The sequence below is a fragment of the Pseudophryne corroboree genome, chromosome 6 (assembly GCF_028390025.1).
Source record: "Pseudophryne corroboree isolate aPseCor3 chromosome 6, aPseCor3.hap2, whole genome shotgun sequence".
NCBI classification, from domain to species: Eukaryota; Metazoa; Chordata; class Amphibia; order Anura; family Myobatrachidae; genus Pseudophryne; species Pseudophryne corroboree.
In genome coordinates this window covers 778,879,252-778,894,228 of record NC_086449.1, presented here as the reverse complement: position 1 = coordinate 778,894,228, position 14,977 = coordinate 778,879,252, and positions in this window count along the sequence as shown.

Genomic DNA, 14,977 nt, shown 5'->3' with positions numbered 1-14,977 from the left:
CTAAACGGAGAGGACGCCAGCCACGTCCTCTCCCTATCAATCTCAATGCACGTGTGAAAATGGCGGCGACGCGCGGATCCTTATATAGAATCCGAGTCTCGCGATAGAATCCGAGCCTCGCGAGAATCCGACAGCGTCATGATGACGTTCGGGCGCGCTCGGGTTAACCGAGCAAGGCGGGAAGATCCGAGTCGCTCGGACCCGTGAAAAAAAACATGAAGTTCTGGCGGGTTCGGATTCAGAGAAACCGAACCCGCTCATCTCTACACAAAACCCGAAAAATTTCAGGCGCTCATCTCTAGTTATTACCGGGTTGATTACCGGGTCAGGCGCAGTGTGAATGGGAGCCGTTCCGATGCGACACGGCTCCCATTCACAGCATAGGCAGAGGCGGAGCAGGAGATGAGCTCATCTCCCGGCGCCGCCTCCACCCCCGCAGGAGATGAGCTCATCTCCCGGCGCCGCTTCCACCCCCGCCCCTGCTGCTGCTGCACCCTCCGCTGCTATGGCAACCGACCCGGTATATTGCCGGGTCGGAAAGCCAGCAACGGAGCGCAAATGCCGGATCCCACTCGGTAAGTACACGTTTCTCTTACCGGGTAGGATCCGGCATTTGCGATCTAAATGCAGCATCACTTGCTGTCCTAGGCCCTCATTCCGAGTTGTTCGCTCGCTGCTATTTTTAGCAGAATTGCTAATAGGCTAAAATCCAGCAGTTCTGCGCATGCGTATGCACAGCAGGGCGCACGCGCTAAGTATTTTTACACAAAACTATGCTATTTTACTCACGGGCGAGCAAAGCTTTTCAATCGCTCTGCTGATCGGAGTGTGAGTGACAGGAAGTGGGGGTTTCTGGGCAGAAACTGTCTGTTTTCGGGGAGTGTTCTAAAAAACGCAGGCGTGTCAGGTAAAAACGCAGGAGTGGCTGGTGAAACGGGGGAGTGGCTGGCCGGTTGCTGGGCGTGTTTGTGACGTCAAACCAGGAACTAAACGGACTGAGCTGATCGCAATCTAGCAGTAGGTCTGGAGCTACTCAGAAACTGCAAGGAAATACTTAATAGCAGAATTGCTAATCTTTCGTTAGTAATTCTGCTATGCTAAAATACACTCCCAGAGGGTGGCGGCTTTGTGTTTGCATTTCTGCTAAAAGTAGCTAGCGAGCGAACAACTCGGAATGAGGGCCCTAGTCCTCAGACCCCTCCCCCCACAGTACCTGATAATGGAGTTTTATGCAATGCACGTCTAAAAAGACACATTTTGCACAATATGCAGAGCTGCTGGTCTCGTAAGATGTCAGCTATTGTGCATACTGTAAGTAAAATGCATAGTTATAGTGAGATACACTAAGGGGGGAAATCAGTTGGGCGTCAGGTTTAGCAAAAAAAAAAAAACCTTGCAGACCTCATGCTCAAATTTGGATTACTGCAGGTATGTGTGCTCCTGATACCTGCAGTATCCTTTTTAACAAATTGGTTACAGGGTTTTCAGCTCTTGTGGTCCCAGTGGCACCCGGTGATCTCTCCTCCTTCTATGCACTGGGAAGGGGGATGATGGGAGATGTGTTTCACACACAGGAGGGGGCACACATATCCCAGAAGAGAACACTCACACACACTTATAAACACCTAAACACATTACTGCACTGCTGCAGGAGTCCAGATCCTGAGAAGACACCACTTTGGAAGGCGAGTCATTACAGACTAATTAAGCTAATTATCATAGTATAAAAGGCAGATTGGGCAGCTGCAGCCTGTGAGCTGGGGTGAAGGTGGTCACACTATCAGAGTGGCGAGGCAGCATTCTCCACTTGTCTCCTAGAGTGCAGCCAGACAGTGAATGGCTGTCAGCATGTTGATTGGTGGATGGCTGGAAAGATGGAACTATCCACCAATCAGAGTGCTCACAGTCATTCAATGTATGGAAGCATGTGGAGAGACAGCGCAGAAACTAGTGATGTGCACCGGACATTTTTCGGGTTTTGTGTTTTGGTTTTGGATTCGGTTCCGCGGCCGTGTTTTGGATTCGGACGCGTTTTGGCAAAACCTCACCGAAAATTTTTTGTCGGATTCGGGTGTGTTTTGGATTCGGGTGTTTTTTTTCAAAAACCCCTAAAAAACAGCTTAAATCATAGAATTTGGGGGTCATTTTGATCCTATAGTATTATTAACCTCAATTACCATAATTTCCACTCATTTCCAGTCTATTCTGAACACCTCACACCTCACAATATTATTTTTAGTCCTACAATTTGCACCGAGGTCGCTGGATGGCTAAGCTAAGCGACCCAAGTGGCCGACACAAACACCTGGCCCATCTAGGAGTGGCACTGCAGTGTCAGGCAGGATGGCCGATTTAAAAAATAGTCCCCAAACAGCACATGATGCAAAGAAAGAAAGAGGCGCACCAAGGTGGCTGTTTGACTAAGCTAAGCGACACAAGTGGCCGACACAAACACCTGGCCCATCTAGGAGTGGCACTGCAGTGTCAATCAAGACAGGATGGCACTTCCAAAAAATTGTCCCCAAACAGCACATGATGCAAAGAAAAAAAGAGGCGCACCAAGGTGGCTGTGTGACTAAGCTAAGCGACACAAGTGGCCGACACAAACACCTGGCCCATCTAGGAGTGGCACTGCAGTGTCAATCAAGACAGGATGGCACTTCCAAAAAATTGTCCCCAAACAGCACATGATGCAAAGAAAAAAAGAGGTGCACCAAGGTGGCTGTGTGACTAAGCTAAGCGACACAAGTGGCCGACACAAACACCTGGCCCATCTAGGAGTGGCACTGCAGTGTCAATCAAGACAGGATGGCACTTCCAAAAAATTGTCCCCAAACAGCACATGATGCAAAGAAAAAAAGAGGCGCACCAAGGTGGCTGTGTGACTAAGCTAAGCGACACAAGTGGCCGACACAAACACCTGGCCCATCTAGGAGTGGCACTGCAGTGTCAATCAAGACAGGATAGCACTTCCAAAAAATTGTCCCCAAACAACACATGATGCAAAGAAAAAAAGAGGCGCACCAAGGTGGCTGTGTGACTAAGCTAAGCGACACAAGTGGCCGACACAAACACCTGGCCCATCTAGGAGTGGCACTGCAGTGTCAATCAAGACAGGATGGCACTTCCAAAAAATTGTCCCCAAACAGCACATGATGCAAAGAAAAAAAGAGGTGCACCAAGGTGGCTGTGTGACTAAGCTAAGCGACACAAGTGGCCGACACAAACACCTGGCCCATCTAGGAGTGGCACTGCAGTGTCAATCAAGACAGGATGGCACTTCCAAAAAATTGTCCCCAAACAGCACATGATGCAAAGAAAAAAAGAGGCGCACCAAGATGGCTGTGTGACAAAGCTAAGCGACACAAGTGGCCGACACAAACACCTGGCCCATCTAGGAGTGGCACTGCAGTGTCAGACAGGATGGCCCTTTTAAAAAAATACTCCCCAAACAGCACATGATGCAAAGAAAAAAAGAGGCGCACCAAGGTGGCTGTGTGACTAAGCTAAGCGACACAAGTGGCCGACACAAACACCTGGCCCATCTAGGAGTGGCACTGCAATGTCAATCAAGACAGGATGGCACTTCCAAAAAATTGTCCCCAAACAGCACATGATGCAAAGAAAAATTAAAGAAAAAAGAGGTGCAAGATGGAATTGTCCTTGGGCCCTCCCACCCACCCTTATGTTGTATAAACAGGACATGCACACTTTAACGAACCCATCATTTCAGCGACAGGGTCTGCCACACGACTGTGACTGAAATGACTGGTTGGTTTGGGCCCCCACCAAAAAAGAAGCAATCAATCTCTCCTTGCACAAACTGGCTCTACAGAGGCAAGATGTCAACCTCATCATCATCCTCCGATTCCTCACCCCTTTCACTGTGTACATCCCCCTCCTCACAGATTATTAATTCGTCCACACTGGAATCCACCATCTCAGGTCCCCGTGTACTTTCTGGAGGCAATTGCTGCTGGTGAATGTCTCCACGGAGGAATTGATTATAATTCATTTTGATGAACATCATCTTCTCCACATTTTCTGGAAGTAACCTCGTACGCCGATTGCTGACAAGGTGAGCGGCTGCACTAAACACTCTTTCGGAGTACACACTGGAGGGAGGGCAACTTAGGTAGACTAAAGCCAGTTTGTGCAAGGGCCTCCAAATTGCCTCTTTTTCCTGCCAGTATACGTACGGACTGTCTGACGTGCCTACTTGGATGCGGTCACTCATATAATCCTCCACCATTCTTTCCATGGTGAGAGAATCATATGCAGTGACAGTAGACGACATGTCAGTAATCATTGGCAGGTCCTTCAGTCCGGTACCAGATGTCAGCACTCGCTCCAGACTGCCCTGCATCACCGCCAGCGGGTGGGCTAGAAATTCTTAGCCTTTTCCTCGCACCCCCAGTTGCGGGAGAATGTGAAGGAGGAGATATTGACGGGTCACGTTCCGCTTGACTTGACAATTTTCTCACCAGCAGGTGTTTGAACCTCTGCAGACTTGTGTCTGCCGGAAAGAGAGATACAACGTAGGTTTTAAATCTAGGATCGAGCACGGTGGCCAAAATGTAGTGCTCTGATTTCAACAGATTGACCACCCGTGAATCCTGGTTAAGCAAATTAAGGGCTCCATCCACAAGTCCCACATGCCTAGCGGAATCGCTCTGTTTTAGCTCCTCCTTCAATGTCTCCAGCTTCTTCTGCAAAAGCCTGATGAGGGGAATGACCTGACTCAGGCTGGCAGTGTCTGAACTGACTTCACGTGTGGCAAGTTCAAAGGGTTGCAGAACCTTGCACAACGTTGAAATCATTCTCCACTGCGCTTGAGTCAGGTGCATTCCCCCTCCTTTGCCTATATCGTGGGCAGATGTATAGGCTTGAATGGCCTTTTGCTGCTCCTCCATCCTCTGAAGCATATAGAGGTTTGAATTCCACCTCGTTACCACCTCTTGCTTCAGATGATGGCAGGGCAGGTTCAGGAATGTTTGGTGGTGCTCCAGTCTTCTGTAAGCGGTGCCTGAATGCCGAAAGTGGCCCGCAATTCTTCGGGCCACCGACAGCATCTCTTGCACGCCCCTGTCGTTTTTTAAATAATTCTGCACCACCAAATTCAATGTATGTGCAAAACATGGGACGTGCTGGAATTTGCCCAGATGTAATGCACGCACAATATTGCTGGCATTGTCCGATGTCACAAATCCCCAGGAGAGTCCAATTGGGGTAAGCCATTCTGCGATGATCTTCCTCAGTTGCCGTAAGAGGTTGTCAGCTGTGTGCCTATTCTGGAAAGCGGTGATACAAAGCGTAGCCTGCCTAGGAACGAGTTGGCGTTTGCGAGATGCTGCTACTGGTGCCGCCGCTGCTGTTCTTGCTGCGGGAGGCAATACATCTACCCAGTGGGCTGTCACTGTCATATAGTCCTGAGTCTGCCCTGCTCCACTTGTCCACATGTCCGTGGTTAAGTGGACATTGGGTACAACTGCATTTTTTAGGACACTGGTGAGTCTTTTTCTGAGGACTGTGTACATTTTCGGTATCGCCTGCCTAGAGAAATGGAACCTAGATGGTATTTGGTACCGGGGACACAGTACCTCAATCAAGTCTATAGTTGCCTCTGAATTAACGATGGATACCGGAACCACGTTTCTCACCGCCCAGGCTGCCAAGGCCTGAGTTATCTGCTTTGCAGCAGGATGACTGCTGTGATATTTCATCTTCCTCACAAAGGACTGTTGGACAGTCAATTGCTTACTGGAAGTAGTACAAGTGGTCTTCCGACTTCCCCTCTTGGATGACAATCGACTCCCAGCAGCAACAACAGCAGCACCAGCAGCAGTAGGCGTTACACTCAAGGATACATCGGAGGAATCCCAGGCAGGAAAGGACTCGTCAGACATGACAGTGACATGGCCTGCAGGACTATTGGCTTTCCTGGGTAAGGAGGAAATTGACACTGAGGGAGTTGGTGGTGTGGTTTGCAGGAGCTTGGTTACAAGAGGAAGGGATTTAGTGGTCAGTGGACTGCTTCCGCTGTCACCCAAAGTTTTTGAACTTGTCACTGACTTATGATGAATGCGCTGCAGGTGACGTATAAGGGAGGATGTTCCGAGGTGGTTAACGTCCTTACCCCTACTTATTACAGCTTGACAAAGGCAACACACGGCTTGACACCTGTTGTCCGCATTTGTGTTGAAATAATTCCACACGAAGAGCTGATTTTTTTTGTATTTTGACCAGGCATGTCAATGGCCATATTCCTCCCACGGACAACAGGTGTCTCCCCGGGTGCCTGACTTAAACAAACCACCTCACCATCAGAATCCTCCTTGTCAATTTCCTCCCCAGTGCCAGCAACACCCATATCTTCATCCTGGTGTACTTCAACAGTGACATCTTCAATTTGACTATCAGGAACTGGACTGCGGGTGCTCCTTCCAGCACTTGCAGGGGGCGTGCAAATGGTGGAAGGCGCAAGCTCTTCCCGTCCAGTGTTGGGAAGGTCAGGCATCGCAACCGACACAATTGGACTCTCCTTGGGGATTTGTGATTTAGAAGAACGCACAGTTCTTTGCTGTGCTTTTGCCAGCTTAAGTCTTTTCTTTTTTTCTAGCGAGAGGATGAGTGCTTCCATCCTCATGTGAAGCTGAACCACTAGCCATGAACATAGGCCAGGGCCTCAGCCGTTCCTTGCCACTCCGTGTCGTAAATGGCATCTTGGCAAGTTTACGCTTCTCCTCAGACGCTTTTAATTTTGATTTTTGGGTAATTTTACTGAACTTTTGTGTTTTGGATTTTACATGCTCTCTACTATGACATTGGGCATCGGCCTTGGCAGCTGACGTTGATGGCATTTCATCGTCTCGGCCATGACTAGTGGCAGCAGCTTCAGCACGAGGTGGAAGTGGATCTTGTTCTTTCCCTTTAACCTCCACATTTTTGTTCTCCATTTTTTAATGTGTGGAACTATATGCCAGTATCAATAGCAATGGCCTACTACTATATTTACTGCGCAAAACTAAAATGCACCACAGGTATAGAATGTAGATGGATAGTATACTTAATGGATGATGAGTGACGACACAGAGGTAGGTACAGCAGTGGCCTACCGTACTGCTATATATAGTATACTGGTGGACACTGTATCAGCAAACTGCAAAACTAAAATGCACCACAGGTATAGAATGTAGATGGATAGTATACTTAATGGATGACGAGTGACGACACAGAGGTAGGTACAGCAGTGGCCTACCGTACTGCTATATATAGTGTACTGGTGGACACTGTGTCAGCAAACTGCAAAACTAAAATGCACCACAGGTATAGAATGTAGATGGATAGTATACTTAATGGATGACGAGTGACGACACAGAGGTAGGTACAGCAGTGGCCTACCGTACTGCTATATATAGTATACTGGTGGACACTGTGTCAGCAAACTGCAAAACTAAAATGCACAACAGGTATAGAATGTAGATGGATAGTATACTTAATGGATGACGAGTGACGACACAGAGGTAGGTACAGCAGTGGCCTACCGTACTGCTATATATAGTATACTGGTGGACACTGTGTCAGCAAACTGCAAAACTAAAATGCACCACAGGTATAGAATGTAGATGGACAGTATACTTAATGGATGACGAGTGACGACACAGAGGTAGGTACAGCAGTGGCCTACCGTACTGCTATATATAGTATACTGGTGGACACTGTCAGCAAACTGCAAATCTAAAATGCACCACAGGTATAGAATGTAGATGGATAGTATACTTAATGGATGACGAGTGACGACACAGAGGTAGGTACAGCAGTGGCCTACCGTACTGCTATATATAGTATACTGGTGGACACTGTGTCAGCAAACTGCAAAACTAAAATGCACCACAGGTATAGAATGTAGATGGATAGTATACTTAATGGATGACGAGTGACGACACAGAGGTAGGTACAGCAGTGGCCTACCGTACTGCTATATATAGTATACTGGTGGACACTGTCAGCAAACTGCAAAACTAAAATGCACCACAGGTATAGAATGTAGATGGATAGTATACTTAATGGATGACGAGTGACGACACAGAGGTAGGTACAGCAGTGGCCTACCGTACTGCTATATATAGTATACTGGTGGACACTGTGTCAGCAAACTGCAAAACTAAAATGCACCACAGGTATAGAATGTAGATGGATAGTATACTTAATGGATGACGAGTGACGACACAGAGGTAGGTACAGCAGTGGCCTACCGTACTGCTATATAGTATACTGGTGGACACTGTCAGCAAACTGCAAAACTAAAATGCACCACAGGTATAGACTGTAGATGGATAGTATACTTAATGGATGACGAGTGACGACACAGAGGTAGGTACAGCAGTGGCCTACCGTACTGCTATATATAGTATACTGGTGGACACTGTGTCAGCAAACTGCAAAACTAAAATGCACCACAGGTATAGAATGTAGATGGATAGTATACTTAATGGATGACGAGTGACGACACAGAGGTAGGTACAGCAGTGGCCTACCGTACTGCTATATATAGTATACTGGTGGACACTGTGTCAGCAAACTGCAAAACTAAAATGCACCACAGGTATAGAATGTAGATGGATAGTATACTTAATGGATGACGAGTGACGACACAGAGGTAGGTACAGCAGTGGCCTACCGTACTGCTATATATAGTATACTGGTGGACACTGTGTCAGCAAACTGCAAAACTAAAATGCACCACAGGTATAGAATGTAGATGGATAGTATACTTAATGGATGACGAGTGACGACACAGAGGTAGGTACAGCAGTGGCCTACCGTACTGCTATATATAGTATACTGGTGGACACTGTGTCAGCAAACTGCAAAACTAAAATGCACCACAGGTATAGAATGTAGATGGATAGTATACTTAATGGATGACGAGTGACGACACAGAGGTAGGTACAGCAGTGGCCTACCGTACTGCTATATATAGTATACTGGTGGACACTGTCAGCAAACTGCAAAACTAAAATGCACCACAGGTATAGAATGTAGATGGATAGTATACTTAATGGATGACGAGTGACGACACAGAGGTAGGTACAGCAGTGGCCTACCGTACTGCTATATATAGTATACTGGTGGACACTGTGTCAGCAAACTGCAAAACTAAAATGCACCACAGGTATAGAATGTAGATGGATAGTATACTTAATGGATGACGAGTGACAACACAGAGGTAGGTACAGCAGTGGCCTACCGTACTGCTATAAGTATATATAGTATACTGGTGGACACTGTCAGCAAACTGCAAAACTAAAATGCACCACAGGTATAGAATGTAGATGGATAGTATACTTAATGGATGACGAGTGACGACACAGAGGTAGGTACAGCAGTGTCCTACCGTACTGCTATATATAGTATACTGGTGGACACTGTGTCAGCAAACTGCAAAACTAAAATGCACCACAGGTATAGAATGTAGATGGATAGTATACTTAATGGATGACGACACAGAGGTAGGTACAGCAGTGCACTCTGCACTGTACTCCTCCTATATAATATTAATTATACTGGTGGTCCCCAGTACCCACAATAAAGCAGCACACTGAGCACAGATATGGAGTGTTTTTCAGGCAGACAACGTATACTGGTGGTCACTGTCAGCAAAACTCTGCACTGTACTCCTGCTATAGCTGCTCCCCAGTCCCCACAATTAAGCAGTGTGAGCACTCAGCACAGATATATTATGCAGCACACTGAGCACAGATATGGTATGGAGCGTTTTTTTCAGGCAGAGAACGGATAAAAACTGGTGGTCACTTATCAGCAAAACTCTGCACTGTACTCCTCCTAACAGCTGCTCCCCAATCCTCCCCACAATTAAGCAATAAATCAACTTCTACAATAAACGGAGAGGACGCCAGCCACGTCCTCTCCCTATCATCTCCAATGCACGAGTGAAAATGGCGGCGACGCGCGGCTGCTTATATAGAATCCAAATCTCGCGAGAATCCGACAGCGGGATGATGACGTTCGGCCGAGCAAGGCGGGAAGGTTCTAACCTGCCTCGGACCCGTGTAAAAAAGGTGAAGTTTGGGGGGGTTCGGTTTCCGCTCATCACTACTGTACATCAATGGCCGGAAGGATTTCACATATCAACATAATAAATACACGTCATTGGCATAATGTAGCAAAAATATGAATCTAATGCCAAATCATAACACTGCTATACCGTACACTGACAATACTTCAGACAGGAAAACACATCTTCGTTATTATTCTCTATCTAATCACCACTCACAGCCGTCACTGTGCTATTCTCATTTTCCTGTCCCTTTTCTTAGATTTGCAACAAATAACTGTATAAAAAGGCAGAAATTTGCTCATAGAGGCAGAACAACTGAAATGTACTAAACCTGTAGTCTCCAAAAATTAGTCCAGGGAAGAAATGATGGGCTACAGTGCCGCATGGTGCCCATATGAACTACAGAGGCGGGGGCTTGCTCAAATTTCCATCTCAGTTTTTCAATTTGTAAAGGATTGAACTTTACACACTGTAATTTAATACTAGTGAAACCAACCTTCAAATTAAGCATTATTGACTCCTTTGTTAAAGCAAATATACCATTAAATGTCTTTGTCTACCCCAGGCCGCCGTTCAGCGCTATAAATCAAGTTGCTTAGGGAAATGTGCACGTTAGCATCCTAAAACCACGTTTCTAAAAGAAATCATTTTTTCAAATTCAGGTCTCTTTATTAGAATATAATGAAAATAGATCTGGGAGATTGAAAATAGTGGAAAGGAAACTTTATTAGAAGACTTGTATAACAAGTTTATTAGAGACAGGTCCATTGTGCCATTTAAAAAAAAAAAAAAAAGGCTAACACAATTGCACTGGCTGCACAATTAATGGGTGAGCCTATTCAATAAAAAAAAAAAATCCATTAACATTCCAGGCATCATTACCGTGGCTAAATTTCCCTGGGTAGTCCTACTTTTTTTTTTTTATCTCTAACTTGAGGAGATTATTAAAGTTTGTTAGCAAACCAAAAAAGCACACTGATGGGCAAAACCATGTTGCACTGCAAGTTGGGGAAGATGTAACATGTGCAGAGAGATTTAGATTTGGGTGCGTTATATTGTTTCTGTGCAGAGCAAATACTGGTTGCTTTATTTTTATACTGCAATTTATATTTCAGTTTGAACACACCCCACCCAAGTCTAACTCTCTCTGCACAGGTTACATCTGCCCCACCTGCAGTGCAGCATGGTATTGCCCAATTGCTAACTTATTTGGTTTGCTAACAACTCTGAATAACCCCCCAAAGGCCAAACTGAAATGGGTCAAACAGGGAGTGGTAGGAAAGTGAGGTGGTAAGGTGGATCTAGACAATCCGCTCAAGGAATTTGGAGGCAAAGGGGAGGAGAGAGATGAGGCAGTAATTAAAGAGTGTATCAGTATCAAGGGTAAGTTTTTCAAGAATGAGGAAACAAGGGCATGATAGAATGCAGGAGGAACGGTGCATGATGAGAGGGAAAGATTAAAGAAATGGGCAAGATGGGAACAGGCAATGGGAGAGGGGGAGCAGAGGTGGGAGGGGATAGAGTCAAGAGGGAGAGGTAAAGGAGGCAAGGACTAGATTAGTGGCATGACTTCATCTCCAGATACTGGGAAGCAGAAATTAAGAGTTGGTAGAATGAATGGAGAAGATGGGGTGAGGCACGATGGGAAAGAAGTAGATTGGTGGAATAGTGAGGTGGGATGTGTTGTCCTGACTAATGGATTACCTTTTGCATATGAAGTACATGGCAAAGTCAAGGACAAAGAGTGAGGAGGGTAGGCAAGGAGAGGGGACAGAGGAGGGAGTTGAAACGGGTGAAGAAACAAAAGAGTTTGGAGGACTGAGAGGAGATAAGGGTTTTGAAATAAAGATGTTTAGAGAAGGAAAAGCCAGCACTGTAGTTCAAGAGCATACATTTGAAAAGGAGGAATTCTGCACTGGAGTGAGATTTCCTCCACTGTCACTGGGTGATTTGAGAACATTTTTGCAGGTATTGGGTGCATTTGGAATGCCAAAGTTGAGTCATGGATCTGTGAAGGTGAGTAATGACCGTCGGAGCAACAGAGTCTAGAACAGAAGTAAGGGAGACATTGCGTAGGGTTAACAGCTTGCTCAGGGGAGAAGAGGGAGACAATGGGGAAGAGAAGGGAGTCAAGCTGCGAGGATAAAGACATGTGGTGGATGTAATGGAGTCCGAGATCGCTGATGGTGCATGATGCTAGCCGATCTCGGACATTTTTCAGAAGAGGCAATCACTTACAAGGTAAAACCATGCTTTGTAAGTGATTGCCCCTTTAAGAAAAGTCCAAAAATTGTCCAGCATCCCACACCTTCAGCGATATCGGACTCCATTACATCCCACCAATAGTATAAATAGCCTCAAGGTTATGCTTGGTGATGGTAGCCTTAGGAGGCAGAGGTAGAAAAGGAGCGAGGGTTAAAATAAGATAAAACACAAAAGACGATGGTCAGAGAAAAGGAATGAGGAATTGGTAAAGACAGGGATATCACAACACGAGTGAAGACCATATATTTACTAACATGCGAAGGTGAGTCATTGAAGAAACCAAATGATGATGTGGGGGTAAGCAGTGGGGTCAAAGGGGACATCAATAGGGATATTGAAGTTATCTAAGATGAGGGAGAGAAGGGGTGAAGAAAGGAAATGGGAGAGTCAGGAGGCAAAGTTGTTAAGGAATTTGGTTATAGGATCAGGTGATGATAAATAACAGTTACTCAAAGGTGAATGTGATTCAAGAGATGAATAGCATAGACCTCAAAGGAAATTAATAGCAGCAGGAGGCTAATAGGGCTCCATTACCAACATCAGACCAACCTACAGTGCAGGGGGTATGAGAGTGCAGGAGGCTACAAAAGGGAAAGTGCACTGGAAGAACTGGTGTCTGATGGGATAATCCAGGATTCAAAGATGGTTAGAAGATTCAGGAAGTTGGGACCAGTTTGTTACAAATAGATCTGACATTCCAGATGACGCAAGAGAGATGAACAGAGTTAAGGGGAGAGATGTAAATAAGATTATCAAGTTTGCTGTAACATGGAGATAAGATTGATTTGGAGCAGGGAAATGAAAAGAGCATTGAAATGGTGTGGGCTCCTGAACGAGGAAGGGAAACTGCAGGTGGTGGGTAATGAGGGTGTTTAGTGATGCTGGTGGAGGTAAGGAGAGGAGAGAGAGCGCAGGGCTTAGTGGTGGGGTAGCAGGATCATGGTTAGGAGAAAAATTATTACAAATAAAGGAATGTTGAAGAGGGGGAGTGTACCTGAGGGATGGAGGGGAAACAGACGAGGAGAGACCCTGGAAGGAGGGAGTAGAGGAGACGGGGGAGAAGAGAGAAGTGCAAACAAGTGGTAGAAGAAAGGATTATTTAGCTGCTGAGTAAGAACCATTGGTTCCTCACCTCCAGATATCTCAAAATATCAGCCCAGACATTGCAATGTAGAAAATACACCAATTGATATTATAATGCATTGCCTGGAGACTTGTACACTGATAGTTTATAGAGCTAATAACCATGGAAGGAAAAATATATATTGCTCCCTTGTAAGATAACACTTGGCAGAGAAAACAATGAAATAAATAAATGATCTGCCCTAGGCAGGTGATTTTGCACAAAGTACTGCAATGATCTTTAGGATAAGCTTTTCTGCAAAAATATAAATGAAAAAAATCCCAGAATCCCAATAGCTACTATGTAAGTATTCTAACCCTCTTCCCATACCCCTCTAACCAACCCTCCCCCCCCCCCCGCATACTAACAATACACCTTAGTGCCTAACCCTAACCATCCCTTTTTAGTGCCTTAACCCTAATCTCCCCACCCTTTAGCCCAGGGGTGGGCAAACTACGGCCCGCGGGCCACATGCGGCCCGTGAACTGATCCTGACCGGCCCGCAGCAGTGTGCAATGACAAGCGCCCCGACTGGCTGAGCTGCTTGTCATTGCGCTGTATTACCTCTGAGCCGAGGGCGGTGGCGCTGCTGGTCATGTTGGGTACAGCCGGCCAGATTACCTGTGATATCAGGTGCTGTTGGGGGTGGAGCCAAAGGCAGAGCGGCAGCGTGGATGCAGACGGCGTGCGGCAGGCAGTTTGAACACATGCAGCAGCACAGGCACAGCACTATCTGGACTCGGGGAAGAGCCCCAAAGTAAGGTACATGTTTGGATGGCGAGTGGCAGCAGGACCTGCTAACGAGGGGGCAGGGGTGCCAGGGCGGGGGTAGCTGGCAATTCTGTCCAGGGAGGGAAGCTGGTAACTTTGTCTGGGGAGGGGAGCTGATTATTTTGTCCACGGAGGGAGGAGATGAGAGGGAAGATGATAACTGTAAAAAGTTTTTTTTTAATTATTATTATTATTATTATTATTATTAAATGTGATTGTTAGCAAGTGGTGTTTTGACACCTGACTATTCAATGTCGGTGGCAGTAGGGAATGCACTCGAAGCATAATCTGCGATAAGTAGCCTGCTGGAGCCACATTGTTTTGTGTGCGGCCCTCGATATTCATTGGAAAGTGTTAAGTGGCCCCCCAGCTGAAATAATTGCCCACCCCTGCTTTAGCCAAACCCTAACCCTTCCCACATCCTAAACTCCCCTATGCTGCCTAAACCACTACCCCTCCCCTCCTTCACGACTCAACCCTAACCAGCCCCAACATACTGATGTTTGGGGTGCCAACAGTTGGGATTCTGGCATCCGCATTGTGAGTGTTGTCTGAGTTCTGGCATCTGTCTCCTGAACGCTGGTATGCCATATGCATCCCGGTAGAAAATGTTCAAGACATATACCCTTCCTGACTGGTGAATACTTTAATGTCCAATCCATTATCCAGTGTGCATTTCTAAATGTGAGGAAGTATAAACACAAAATGCATCCAAATCTACATTTGCAGTTCCCTCT